Genomic DNA, 13147 nt, shown 5'->3' with positions numbered 1-13147 from the left:
CCAAAGTGACCTCCCGATCGATCGAGGCAGTCGATAGGCGGCTACTTAAGAATAAAGTTCCGTTTTCTTTTCTTATTTCTACTTCTTCACTTTAATTATCTAAGATAGATAAGCAGCTGCGGGCCAATTAGAAAACAATTACCTGCTGTAATCAATGCTGGTGTGGAAAAAGAGTGAGGGTGAGCATAAAAGCCCGAGAAATGTCTTAAAACACGGCGCTGAGGTAACACTATACATGACTCCATCCTTGAAAGCCCTTTGCCTCAACTTCCCGGAGGTGAAGAGCCAGAAATGTGAGGAGTTTCAGTCAGGAAAAAAAAAGCCAAACCAAAGGAGAAAAGTATGGAAACCCATTGCACCCCTCCAAAAGGGCAGAATTAAGGACTTCAGGATAAGGAGGGGGACAACAGCCATGTGATTTTTGAGCGAGTCCCTCTGTTTTCCTTCGCTGCCTTCACCGGGGAGAAAACAATCCTAATTTTATACAGGCTGTAATGGGCTCTGCACTGGCAGTTACCACTGGCCAATGAGATCTGATGGCTATAATAGAGAGCTGGATGAAAATATCAACTCTCTTCTCAGCAGCAGTCAGAGGAAGTGACTAAAATGATAGGAATTACCAGGAAAACGGGGAACTAAATAGCAAACAGTATTCTGCAGTGACACAGGGTGCATCCACGTCATGAGTGGCCTGCCACTGACTCTGGCAGGAGAGGGGAGGATGGGGAAAGGTTCAGGGAGAGGCAGGAGGGATGCTCAAGGTATGGAAGTGGTTCTTGCACAGAGCAGCTAAATAGGATAGGATTTTGAGATAATGCATGAAATGATTGCCGGTTGCTTTTTCCAATTAAAAAAAGCTTGTGGGTATCAAGTACAAGTACGAGACAGCACATCTGAGGATGACTCTTTATTTAACAGGATGAGTAGCTGAGCTGTAAGGCTTTGACGATGTTAAAACTTCTCACCTGCTCAGCGTGCAATTGAAGTGCCCCCGCGGAGTGCAGCAACACGGCTGCATCCCAGTGTCCCCACCCTCTGCCTTGCCTGCTCACATCACAAAGGACACAGCCATCCCCAGCTGTGGTGCATCCCATCCATCAGGGCGACAGAAAAAGGTAGAAAGTACATTTTTTTTTTTTTTCCCCAGCCCAGATTCCCGGTTGCACGTGTCCAGATCTTTTCTGCCCTCAACCCTTCCCACTTCTTGTGACAGATGGTCTGCTGAGAGGTTCTGGCATTAAATCCATTGCCTGTGTCTGGGAAGTGCAGTGACTGAAACAGAGGACGGGATGACCAGTTATTAGCAATAAAACAACACTTACAGTCTTGCAACCACAGCCCTGTGTGATAAAATCCCACAGAGGCACGGGAGTGAATCCAGCATCTCCCTGCTCATCCTCTCTGCCCTGCCAAAACTGTCTCATGGAAACTCATAGTCTCACATAGACTTTCTCACACAGACCCTTCTGCTCTCTTTTTCCCAAATTGGGAGTACCTGAGAGGTGTTATTTTCACAGGGCTGTCCCCAGAAAAATGCACCCCAAGAACCAGTTGTACCTTCTCAGATTTAGCAAGGGCTGGGGAAAGAGGGTGACTCCTGTACTTCTCCTCTGATGACACACAAGCCCTGCCCAGAAAAGCTGGTGGTTACTTAGCTGGGTTTATGTGATAAAAAACAGCACAGCTGGAAAACATGGGATGTTTCCAAGATAGGAGCCCAGTGTACGATAGCTGCCCTGGTCCTCCTGCCTGTGGCAAGCGCTTGTGCCACGCTGTGTGGCCATCAAAATGAGGAGTTTATGTTCACAGCATTGGCCACGTGGATTTTATTTGGGCATTTGGAGCTTCCCAGAGGAGGCTGAAACCTCTGAGCTGTGGGTGAATGTCTGGGAGAGCTTGTTGGATGCTCTAGAAGCTGGTGGGGGTCCGGGCTGTGCTCTTGTTGCTGTGCCTGAGGACCCTGTCCTGGTTGGCCGTGTGTTCTGTGGGACTGGACTAGAGGGAAGCCACCCTGGTTGTTTCTACATCCCAGCATCACTGAGGCCAAGCTGGTGAGGGAAAAGGAAAGGGAAGCAACCAGGTGAGCTGGGAGCACTCTGGGGTAGAGCCCAGGCAGACTTTAAGGGCTGTTTTGGTTATTCTGCAGAAGGTGGTGTCAGCTCAGCTATGCTGTAGTGGCTCTTTATGACAAAACCTGGAAGCATGGGGGAGAGGAGCTCTCCACCCACTTCCCTGGCAGGTGAGAAGCTCTCAGGGTGGCTTTCTCCTCTCTGCCAGCTTTTTGTGCCACCCCTACCAGTGCAATGGCAGGTAAACAGCAGTTTGGTTGCCAAAATAGCTCCGTGTGAGCAGCATGTGGACAAGCAAGACCGAACTGTCTGCAGTCCTGAAGAGCCTGAATTTAGAAAGATTCCCAGCAGTCATCAGCAAAAGAAGAGCAAAAGGTGAATTTGCTCTGTGGTTGCCAGCTCAATTCCTCCTTCTCCTCACTGCTTGTGCTGTGTTTCTCCAAGGAACTCATCCCGGCTGGCTCTGAAATAGGAGAAAGTGATGCTCTGACCGGTGCTTCACTTGGCAAAGCTGTTTGAGAATTAAAAATAGCAGCAGTTTCCCCCCTGCATTTAATCTCTCTCTGATTGCCTCCGATGGCCACCAATATTTCTGCTTCATTATATATGATGTGCAGTGACAAAAGCGGGGTCTTTGGTGAAATATTAACTGTGCTCAAGCGGTTTGCTCGTAATGAACCGTCTACACAGAGATCTCTAACTACAGTGTAATTATCAGTGAATAATTCATAGTGAATAATTTAATCATTTTAGCCCTTTCTGCCGAAATCAGACAGTGACTCATGATTTCTGAGAATTGTTCTTAGAACACTTTCGTGGTGACTGTTTTACAGGGTGAGGTCAATCAGAAATATTTGAAGTTGGGCTGTGGCGGGCGGATCTGTTCCTTGGCCAGACAGGAACAGGCTTCTTTTTGTTACAAAAACTTGAAAGGGGAGAGATAAAAACGATTATCTTTTGTTCAAACTTGCTGCTCTGAGCTCTGCCGCTCTCGAGTGGCTTTGCCGGGCGGAATCGGGGCGCTGGAATGTTTGCGGCGAGATCGATGCGTGGAGGGAGATAACACAGCTGCTGGAATGTGGTGTTTTCATCATTTATCCCCTTCCCATAACCTGAAGTCCACAAACAACAGGCTTTAAGCTCGCCCTTGTTGTAGGTCTGCAAACAGAGCCCGTAGGAAGAGAACAGTGAAAAAAGTTTCCTCCTCCTGCGGATCAGAACGGCACCAGCTCCGAGGCGAGAGAAAATGCCTGATGTGAAAGTGTCTCCCAAGCCTTCCCCTTGGAGAACTTTCACATCTGTTCCCCAATTCCCTTTTTTTTCCCCGAGAGGGCCACCTTCGCTTCCCAAAAACATATATGATCCGTCACAATTTATAGCCTCTGGTTTAAGGAGGACGGGCCAGACAAATCCATCTCTATAAAAGCTGCTTTTTTTACTGCGGTTCATACACACCTTTCGCCTTGTGTAATGGAGCTTACATTTGGGAAGAAAAATAACTTTGACAACCTCCTGGTTTACATCTTATTTCTCTTTGCACGTAGCATCCCCCTCCGTTCGTGCGAACTGGGCATTGTGGGCAACTCTTCTTTCCCTGTATCTCCTTTTCAGCTGCTGTTTTGCCCAAACCTCTTTCTCAGCACCGGTGTGTGGCGTGTTTAGGTATTACTCAGCTGCACAGATTTCCTCATTTCCTTCCCTTCTTTCTTATCAGAGATGCCAACGTTTTGCAAAGTGCTGTGGAGTCACCGTGACTTCAATTTTCCGGGGTAGTTTTACCGGTGAGAAGCATCCTGTAGGTGATGTAAAGGGTTTTTAGGTGACTGTTGTGACTCTTGACATCACCTCCTATGCTGATCTGCTCTCAAACCAGGTCCTGTGGTGGATATAACCACCCATGGGATGGGTCCCTCCCGGGGCAGGGGACAGGTCCTGTGCATCCAGTTGCTGTCCAGCAATACCACGTTCCCCCCCTCCATGCTGTGTCCCCTCCTTTCCCCACGCTTTTCTCCGACCCTTGTATTCCTGGAGGAGCTGCAGAGCCTCCCTCTGGCTGGACTCCCATGGAGAAGAGGCAGTCTCCTTTGACTTGGGCGTGTTAGACTGTAAAAGAACTGACCCCAGCAGGGATCAGGCTTGACCCCAAACTGTTAAGGAAAAATGCAGACAATCCTGTAGCTCCATCCTCTCCCCCTCTGTGCCCTCTCTCTGCCTTCACAGGACTCAGGAATGCTGCTGCTGACTCTGGCAGCCTTCAGCCCCACTTGCCCATCAGGGCTTTGAAGATTTCCTGTCCAAAAAGGGGGAGGTGGAGGGATGAAGACCTCGAGAATCACACAGAATGGAACTTTCTAGGAAAGGAGCACTGCCATCACAATTACAGCAGGCTTCACTTTCAAAGTGGTTTTGTTATTTTTTTCCTAAAAAGGAAAAATCAGAGGCCCTAAATGGGTCTGGAAGAGCTTGACCCAACCTCCGCGTCATAAATTGGTGGTGTTTTGTCCAGGAGATATGGCAAGTAGTGGCTCAGGAGTCATGGCTTTGTGCTGGGAATAAGGTGGCCTTCAGGGGAGAGGAGGGCTGGAACCAGAGGGAATCATGTTTCTGTTTTCCAGGTAGTTTTGGGAATCTCTGGCTTGGAAAAAAAAAAAACACCCAGGCAGCAAATGAGCTGCCACATAGGTTTGCTGCAGCACTTTGAAGCTGAGAATGTGACTTGCACAGTGCCTGTTTGAGAGCTCAGCTGGAGCTTCGGTAATCCGAGTTTAGAGAAGTAAAGGGGAGAAAAAAAAATTCCACTAAAACATGAGTTTTATCCCTTTGTATCACTTGATGTGGAAAAAACCCGGTATGTCAGCACCTCCCGAGGTCCCCACAGCGCTGCTGAAACATGAGATCTGCTCTGAATCCAACTGGATGGAGCTAGAAAAGAAGGCTGTGGAGAGCACCGGGAAATGTCCGCTGCATCCGGCAGCTCCCTGGCCTGCAGCTTCTAAGGGGCTAAAGCAACGTCCTGTGTTAAAAAAAAAAAAAAAAAAATCACTGAAACGATGGAAAATGGGCATATTTGTCCCCTTTTTCTGGTCCCTGCCACTGCAGGAATCTCTGGGGAGGAGGAGAGTTGAGGTGGCAGGTGCCCTGAAAAGTAGTGAGGTGCAATGCCTGTGCGAGCAAGGAATATGCGGCTTCTTCCCTGGAAGCTCCTCTCCAGGGAAATCCCACCCCAAGGAAAAAAAAAAAAATCAAACAAACAAGTTTCTAGAGGAAAAATGAAGGAAGGAATCAGTGGAGAAATGGTCCACCAGGTCTGTGTCTGGGCATAAGGAAGCTTATTCAACCTGGGGACTTTTGTTCTGTCTGAAAGAAAGAACCTGAAGGCCACAGTGAAACAGATGTGAAATCCCGCGAAAAAGGGAAAAACTTGACGTCAGTTCCAGCTTGTTTTCTCTTTCCATGCTGTGTTTTCCTGCTCGGTGAACCTCTCAAAAGTGGTGTATCCCAGCTCCTCTTTCCAGTGTTGATCAGATGTATCCCAATACTACGCTTGCAAAAGTTCTGTCTCCTGGATGTCTCCAGGGTATTAGAGGGATTCCTGTTCTCCAAATCAAGGCAAACAGGGCACTCATCTCACTTCACAGGGTGTGACAGTTCTCTGGATGCTGCATTAGGTATTAAAATTACCAACTGGGTATTACATAGAGCATGTTGACATGAAAAAAAAAAAAAATTAGGCTATTTTCTTTCTGTGAGTAGAAAGAAATTGGCTGTGTGCACTCATACGTGCTCCAGATCTGGATACTGCATCATTGTGAAAGGGATATGAGGTGGAGAATATCTGGGGTATTGGTATGTAAATGAACACTTTAATTATTGCAGTCTGATTGCTGATTTCCCATGTCTGGTGCTGCCAGAGCACCTGGATCCTGTGGGGAATGTGGAGTTTATTTGGATCAGGTGAGCAGCTGGGATGTTGTAGCTGCTGCCGGCACAGCTGGTCAATACATGGAAAACACCTAACCTGGGGTGGGAGATGGAAAAGTGACGATGATTTTGGTGATGTTATGTGAGGGGTTGAAGACCACTCCTAAAAACTGGAGGCGAGGCAGAGCAAGGGGGTGCCGAGTGTTCCTGGGAGCTCCGGGCTGATCCCCTCCAGGCACTCCCTGCTTTCCTCATGCCTCAGGCAGAGCATTTCCACTCCAAATATTGACTGGAGTGTCACACAGATGTCCCACGCGTCCTCCTGGTCCCCTCACACCCCGGTCTTCGCCGCCTTGCCGGGAGGTGGGAAGCCCCCAGCCATGCGAGGGCTTTGCCTCCTCATTATCTCATGGATCCCCCCCGTCTGTGCCCTGGGCTTTTCACAGACCCCCATTATTTCCAATCCCCTTCACTTGTCACAAGTAATTTGGCGACTCGCTCAGACAAAACAGCTCTGGGCTCTGCCAGCCCCGACGAGAGGCCCGGGTCCTTTCAGACTTTCACCCCCCTGCTCCACTCAGGCTCCCCTCTCTCTGGGCAAAGCTGCTGAGGGAGCATTCAGCAGGCAGATCCCAGCCCCAATTAGCAGCCCAGGAATTTTAATTAGTCGAGCAGTCAATTATATCACTGGACACCCCTTGCCCTCTCCCCTCGGTCCCCTCTCTCTTCCGCCCCGCATCCATCGCCCCGTGGCCCCGCCGGCCCTGGGCAAAGCTGCCTTCCCCTGCTCCGGGCCCTTTGGAGGGGTTGGCAGCTGCCAGAGGGGCCCAGCTGTCCCAGATCCCAGTGACGGCCGATGGATTTGTCCCCTCTGAGGCACGGCCTCATCCCTGACCTCCACTTGAACCGGGGCTTTGCGCCCTCCCAGGCCTGCCCTGCTAGTGGCAGTCCAAAAAAGAGGGAAATCGAGTAGGAAGGAGCTTCGGATTAGCACAGCCAGAGGCTTGGGCTCCATTTTCTTGGTTGGATGATGGGGAGGTTTGGAGAGATGAGCTTCTCCTTCACTGCATAGATGGCTCTTGATGCTTGATCTTGATGCCTGTCAGCTCTCCTCGGAGATTACCTTAGAAGTTGGGGCACCAGGGGAACTGCCAGGTTGTTAATACTGTCACTTGCCTATCAGAAAGAATCCCTTCAGATTTGATCTGCTATTTCTATTTCATTTGCTTCCTCCAATTGTCTGCTCTCCTGCTCCTGCACCACACAGCCAGCAGTGTTCAGGGCTTTGCTGCATCTGCAGCGTGGCTGAAGGGCATTTTCACCCACCACTGCCTCCCAACTTCGGTGGGGCATCAAATACCCGTCCTACCCTTGCCATTGATTAAAATTTTCCTAATGCTGGTGTTTCTTATAGTTTTGCTCCAAGTATTGCCCTTTTGCTGTTAGATCAGGCTACACTGAGTCTCAAACCTGCACCAAACCGTGTGCCTACAGGCACTGGGTGTATCGTACAGGGTGATGGAGCTGGTGGCAGGACTCGGGTCCTGCACAGTCCCAGAAGCTCTCCCAGTTCCTTCCCGCGCAGCAATTGCCTCTTTCCGGGGCTCTGAGCGGCTCAGTCGTCCATCTGCCCATCCCACCTTGATCCTGTGGCGGGCTCCAACCTTGCCATAAAGCCTGGCGTGTGTAAAAGCCGAACCTCTGACCTCTCCGGGCGGAGGTGCGAGCGTGGTAATTGAGTTGCAGTGACACATCCCGGTTATCTCCCGCGGTAATTACCGGCTGTTTAGCGGCGGCGGGGCCGAGGTGGGGGGAACTCCTCTCCCGCAACTTGGGCTTCTGCGAGCAGGAATGCGGAGCGGTGCCGCAGGGACGTGCGCCGCAGATGTTTTGGGACGCGCAGGCAATTTACCCCGCGCCCCTCGATCCCCTCGGACGGGGGGGGGGCTATTATGTATCGCTGGTGAAACGATTGGGAGCCGATGATACATGATGGGGAGGAGAATCTGGAGCCATCTGGCTGTACCGAGTGTGATATGGGGAACATCTGGTAGGCACGTGTAAAAATAGGATTATGAGCAAAAAAAAAAAGAAGAGTGGAAATAACATCTTGCCGTCCTGCCTCGATCGCCCTCCTCTTCTTACTCACTGTGGTATCAGATGTTCTCGGGTTGCACGTCAAAGTGTTTTTCCCTGTGCATCAAATAGATAGAGTTTAATAGCTGGGGATTCTAATGTGCTCCAAGCACAAGGAAAACAACCGGGTCTGATCCCAATTAAAAGGGGAGGGGGAAAGTCTGGAGGAGAAGCCAAAGCCTGTGAAGGAAAGGAAAGGGTGCTTTGCTGTTGGTCATTCACCCAGTTAGTGACGAAGGGATGACTCCCTCGTGCCATGATGACATTGCTCTCCTGGAAGGTGCAATGCACGCCTGGCAAGGGACTGATAGAGCTTCTTGATTTCAAACCAGCTGGATGTTAAGTGGGTAAAATGCTTTGCAGAACCTCAGTTGAGATTTTACTACCTGGGGAAAAAAAAAAAAAAAAAGGCATGAAGTGAATAAAGTGGAGAGGAGAAGACCATTGCTAGACTAGGAGAAAACAGCTGATCCCACAATTCCCTGACAAGTCTCTCTCTTGCTTTGATTGATCTCTGTGAGGAACAAAGCTTTGCCAGGCTGCCAAGTGTCTTGTATACCCTGTCAGGCTGGTTTGAGTGCCTCTGTCTATTGTGAATGCGAGATCTGAGGGGAACACATCTTGCTTGAGATTTAACTGTGTTCCTTCTGTTTCCATCACCTCAAGCTGTAAATATTCCAAGATTCGAGCAAAACTGTCCATTTTGTAACTCATGGATGATGCAGAGAAGGACAGGCTTTGTCTCCAAGGGGCTGGTAGCAGTGAATTGTCAGTTTTCTCATTAAATTAAATAGAAGTGATTCACGGGGATGCGATAATGGGCAGCACATTAACCACCTCCTTAGAAGGATGGACACGTTCAAACCACAAGAAAACCACCCTCCTTCACCTGGTGCCCTGCCTTTTACCCCCTGTTCTTGGGAAAAGACCTTTGGATGTCATTAAATACTTTGATTTCCTCTTTGAAAAAGGGAAGCAAGGGAGGAGGACAGACATGTTCAGCTGCTGGGACTGGTGCGTGCTGCCTTCTGAAGCACCTGGCAAACACAGAGGATCTGCTCCTCATGTGGGGGGGAAATAAAAGCCCAGGAGTTACTAAATGTGGGCAAAGTGGCCCATTTTGTGCCTGCAGAAGGGGGTGGGGGGGGCACGTGCCTTCTCTATCCCCCTTCCTTCCTTCTGCAGGGCAGAGATTCCTATAAACACCCTTGATGTGAGATGAGGATTAGCTCTTTTCTCAGCAGTTCAGCCTTCTCTTAGGACCCGAAATAACAGCCAGATTCTTCTGTAAGGGCACCACATCCAGCAGCTCTTAATATTGCTGGACTCACTTGAAACTACTGGCTGTAATGGCTGCAATTATGAATTAATGGCCTTAAATTTGCCATCAGACCTAATGCCTAGTTTTTCTGTCTGGTTCTTGTTTCCATTCTGCCTTTTCGTTGCTGTTCCACAGCCACAATTATTTGTCATTAGTCATTAATCTTGAAAGCATCAGCTTTATTTTCTCTGATTTTCCTCTAGAAACTGTTGCCTGCTCCCAGGTTTTATTGTTCACCGTTCTCCATCACTCTTTCTCTTGCCTCAATCTAATCAGTTCTGTGCTGCTCCAAGTGGTGTTTTTTTCTTTTCCGACGGGGGAATAAAGCACCGCAGCGAACGTGCCCGAGAGATGTGTAACACAGCTGGTGCTCCCTCCACCTGCGCGGTGTTTATGCCCTGCTTACAGCCCAGCCTGCTGGGAGGCAGGGGGCATCATCAGGGTGGTTTTCATCAGAGCTGCAATGATCCTGCACTGTCCTGCCTCTGCTTGAGTCCAGGCATGGATAATCCCTGGACAGGCGTGTCCCGTACTCACCCCACAGACCTCCTGCTGCAGCAGGAGAACCTCCACGGGGTCTTTCTCCGGGGACTCTGGCTGGTGTGGAGCTGGTGTTTCTCCCTGCGGAGCCCAAATCTCATTAACAGGCTGGCACAGGTGGTTCTCGGCTGGGATGCTGCTGGAAAATGAGGAAATGATACAAGAGGGACAAAGCTCAGGCTTTCGGCCGGCATCTGAGGTGAGAACTAAGGTGTAAAAGAATAAGGTTGTGTCTCAAAGGGTGTAGAAGAACTCAGAAACACATGAGGGTGTTTAATTTAACGCTTTGCTCTTCCTCTGGGAAAGAGCTGCCAGAGCTGTCTTGCCAGAGGCAGGAGGAGTCCTCACTGGGAATGTGAGTGAGGATGCTGAGATTTGGTGGCTGGGGAGTTGCCCTTGGAGCTGAATAGACCCTCTGCTGCCAGAGCACCCAGAGATCTCCCAGTTCTTATTGTCTGCATCCGTGGGGACAGTTCTGGGTGGGAGAGGAGTGCTGTTAGTGGGCAGCACCACACATCTCGTTTGTCATCAGTCCTCCAGACAGTGCCTTGGTCCCGCAGTGGAGAGAGATGCTCCTAGAGATTGCTTCCCAGTCTGAGATCTCCACCTTCTCCTTGCACTCTTGCTGAGACTGACACCAACAGGTTTTTTCACCACTTCAGAAGTTCTTGTCTTCCTTGCTGTTGCCAGGTTTTCTCTTTCCTTCCGTGCTTTTTTCTCGCCTTGGACCCTGAGTCTTTCCAAGGAAATGGCAGGGGTGTTTATGCTTCAGCTGCTGCCGGCCCCTCTGGTGCCTTCCAGATGGAGAGTGTCAGCACTAGTCCAGGTTTTTCTTCTTCTGTGCGCACAGAGACGGGTAGGATAGGATAGAACAGGGAGGGAGGGGGGAGAGAGCCAACAAAGGGTGCTCAGGACAAGCACACCCATGAAAAAAACACACATTGGGTGAGACCAAAGGCACAGGGAATGTTTGTTTCAAGGGGCACTGAAGTGGGAGCAAACTGGACGTTTCAGGGAGAAGTGGGAGAAAGAAATATATCTGAAAAACATGATAGCAAATAACAGCAGAGAGCTGCAGGAAGCAGAGAACTTGTTAGATTTAGGGAAGAGCCTAAAATTCAGGCAGACGTGTGACCAATAGGGAAACAATAGGAACGTTTGGGGGTCAACTCCATTAAAAATGGCATTGCAGAAATGCGTCAAAATCACATGCATGGCCCCCTTCTCTACCCTGAAATGTAGGAAAATGGTGGCTGGGAGGGAGAGAGGAGGAAAGGGTTATTTTTGCTTGACTCCATCGGGACTAGAGGGGATCAAAAAGCTGCGCCGAGTCTTCCCTGAAGCTCTAAACGTTTCTCCTGCCAGCCAAGTGCCCAGAACTTGGCAAGCCTTCATCGACTTGATCGCTATCCAGTAGTCAAACGCTGCTATGGAAATCTTCCAAATAGCTGATGACTGATCATTAGTGTTGTTCAAAAGCATGTTCAGCTCTCAGTGCTGGTTAAAAACACGTAAGGAACGCGGAGGTGCCTTACCTCTCAAAGCCGAGCTTAACGCTTCCCAAAGCACCCAGACTCCCTCGACCCTGCATCTGCTTCTGTTTATAAACAGGGAAGGTGAGATTTGGGCCGTGCTAGCAAAGCTGGTGAAGGTTGATTTTGGCTTGGTAGCAGGCCTTTGGTGAAGTCACTTGCTCCGTGCCCCTGCCTGCCATCTCCAGGGATGCAAGCCTGGTGGTTGTGTTCTCCCACCTGCAATGCTGCAGCAGTTTGGTTTTGCCTCCTCTTGTGGGGAAATAAGTGGTCCAAGAGAAAGAATGGGGATGGACTAACAGGTATCTGGAGGGGACATCCACTGTGGGTGCTCCTGCCTGTGTGTGTGCGCCCGAGGGGATGAAACTCTGCAAAGGATGGATGCCTTCTGATTAGCAGCTTTCCACAAAGTGATTGCTGAGTGGAGAAAGGGAGGGTGCAGCACCTTGTTGACTCTGTTTCCCGTCAGGAGAAGCCCACTGAGATTTTCTTTGGGTGAGGAATGCTGGAGATGTCTGTCTGCTTCCTTCCTGATCGTCTCTAGCTACTGGCATTGGAGAGGCGTGGGCTGGCTGTGGCAGAAACTGATGGGAAGCTTTCAATCAAAAAAAAAACCCCAAAAAAACAAAAAACAAAAAAACTTGCCAAGTTTTCCCTCTATTTGCTGTGGATATGTTGCCTACTCTTGGCAGCAGAGACTTGGAGACCTCTCAGCCCCAAGGCCAGGCACCACTTCCTGCCCTCAACCAGAGGCCCCCAGTGCCCTTCCTGGGTGCTGGGATGGCAGGAGTGGGGTGGCTTTGGGAAAAGGAGCTCCCCTGGTCCTCAGAGAGGTGGGAGAGGAGAGGAAAAAGCCTCTAAAAACCCTCCTTCCCTTTCTTCCCCTGGCTGAATCAGAGCATTCTGCTGGGACAGTTGAATCTGAAGCTTGTGGAAGGGGAGAGCTGTGTTTGACATATGGCTTAAAAAATGCTCATGTTTTCATTGCCCTAGAATTACCCAAACACTGTATCAGGGCTAAGGGGAAAGAAATCAGCCAAACACTCTACTTTTCCACCTAAAACTAGCTAAGATGGATTCGGGAGAGACTGAGAGGGAAAAACATGGGCAAAGTTGCCCTATTAAGACAAGGTAGCAAAGGCAAGTCCAGAATTTCAGAGCCCAGGGCCTGCCCTTTCTCGCTGCCTTGCAGAAATCAAAACAAAACTAAGCTGAAACCCCCTTTTTCAGCCTCATTTTCAAAGCCATCTCTGACCAGGAAATAGCCCTGAAATGAGTCTGAGAAGTTAAGAGCCACACAGGGAGGCTTAGGGAGGGACCTGCTGGTGTGCCAGGAAGGTTTGTTTGCGTGCAAAATGTATTATTACCTATCTTGAAAAACACATGATATTATATGGCTTTACATTTGGGCTATTTTTGCTGCAAGGCTCCAGAGTGATTTGTGGTGGTGGGGCCAAGGGAAGATAACAAATGGATGTCGGGAGCTTATAAAGAATGGAATTTCCCCCCCCTTCTGTTATAGTATTAAATAGCTATTTATATTACGGCAATTTCCCCCTCCCCCCCCCCCTTTTTTTTTTTTTTGGTGGTGCGCTGAGATAAAAAAAAAAAGCCTTTATTGCTAATGC

Source organism: Empidonax traillii, unplaced genomic scaffold (assembly GCF_003031625.1).
Source record: "Empidonax traillii isolate 1590-97213 ecotype Southwest subspecies unplaced genomic scaffold, ASM303162v1 scaffold387:size635111, whole genome shotgun sequence".
Taxonomy (NCBI): Eukaryota; Metazoa; Chordata; class Aves; order Passeriformes; family Tyrannidae; genus Empidonax; species Empidonax traillii.
This window is presented reverse-complemented; position numbering follows the sequence as displayed.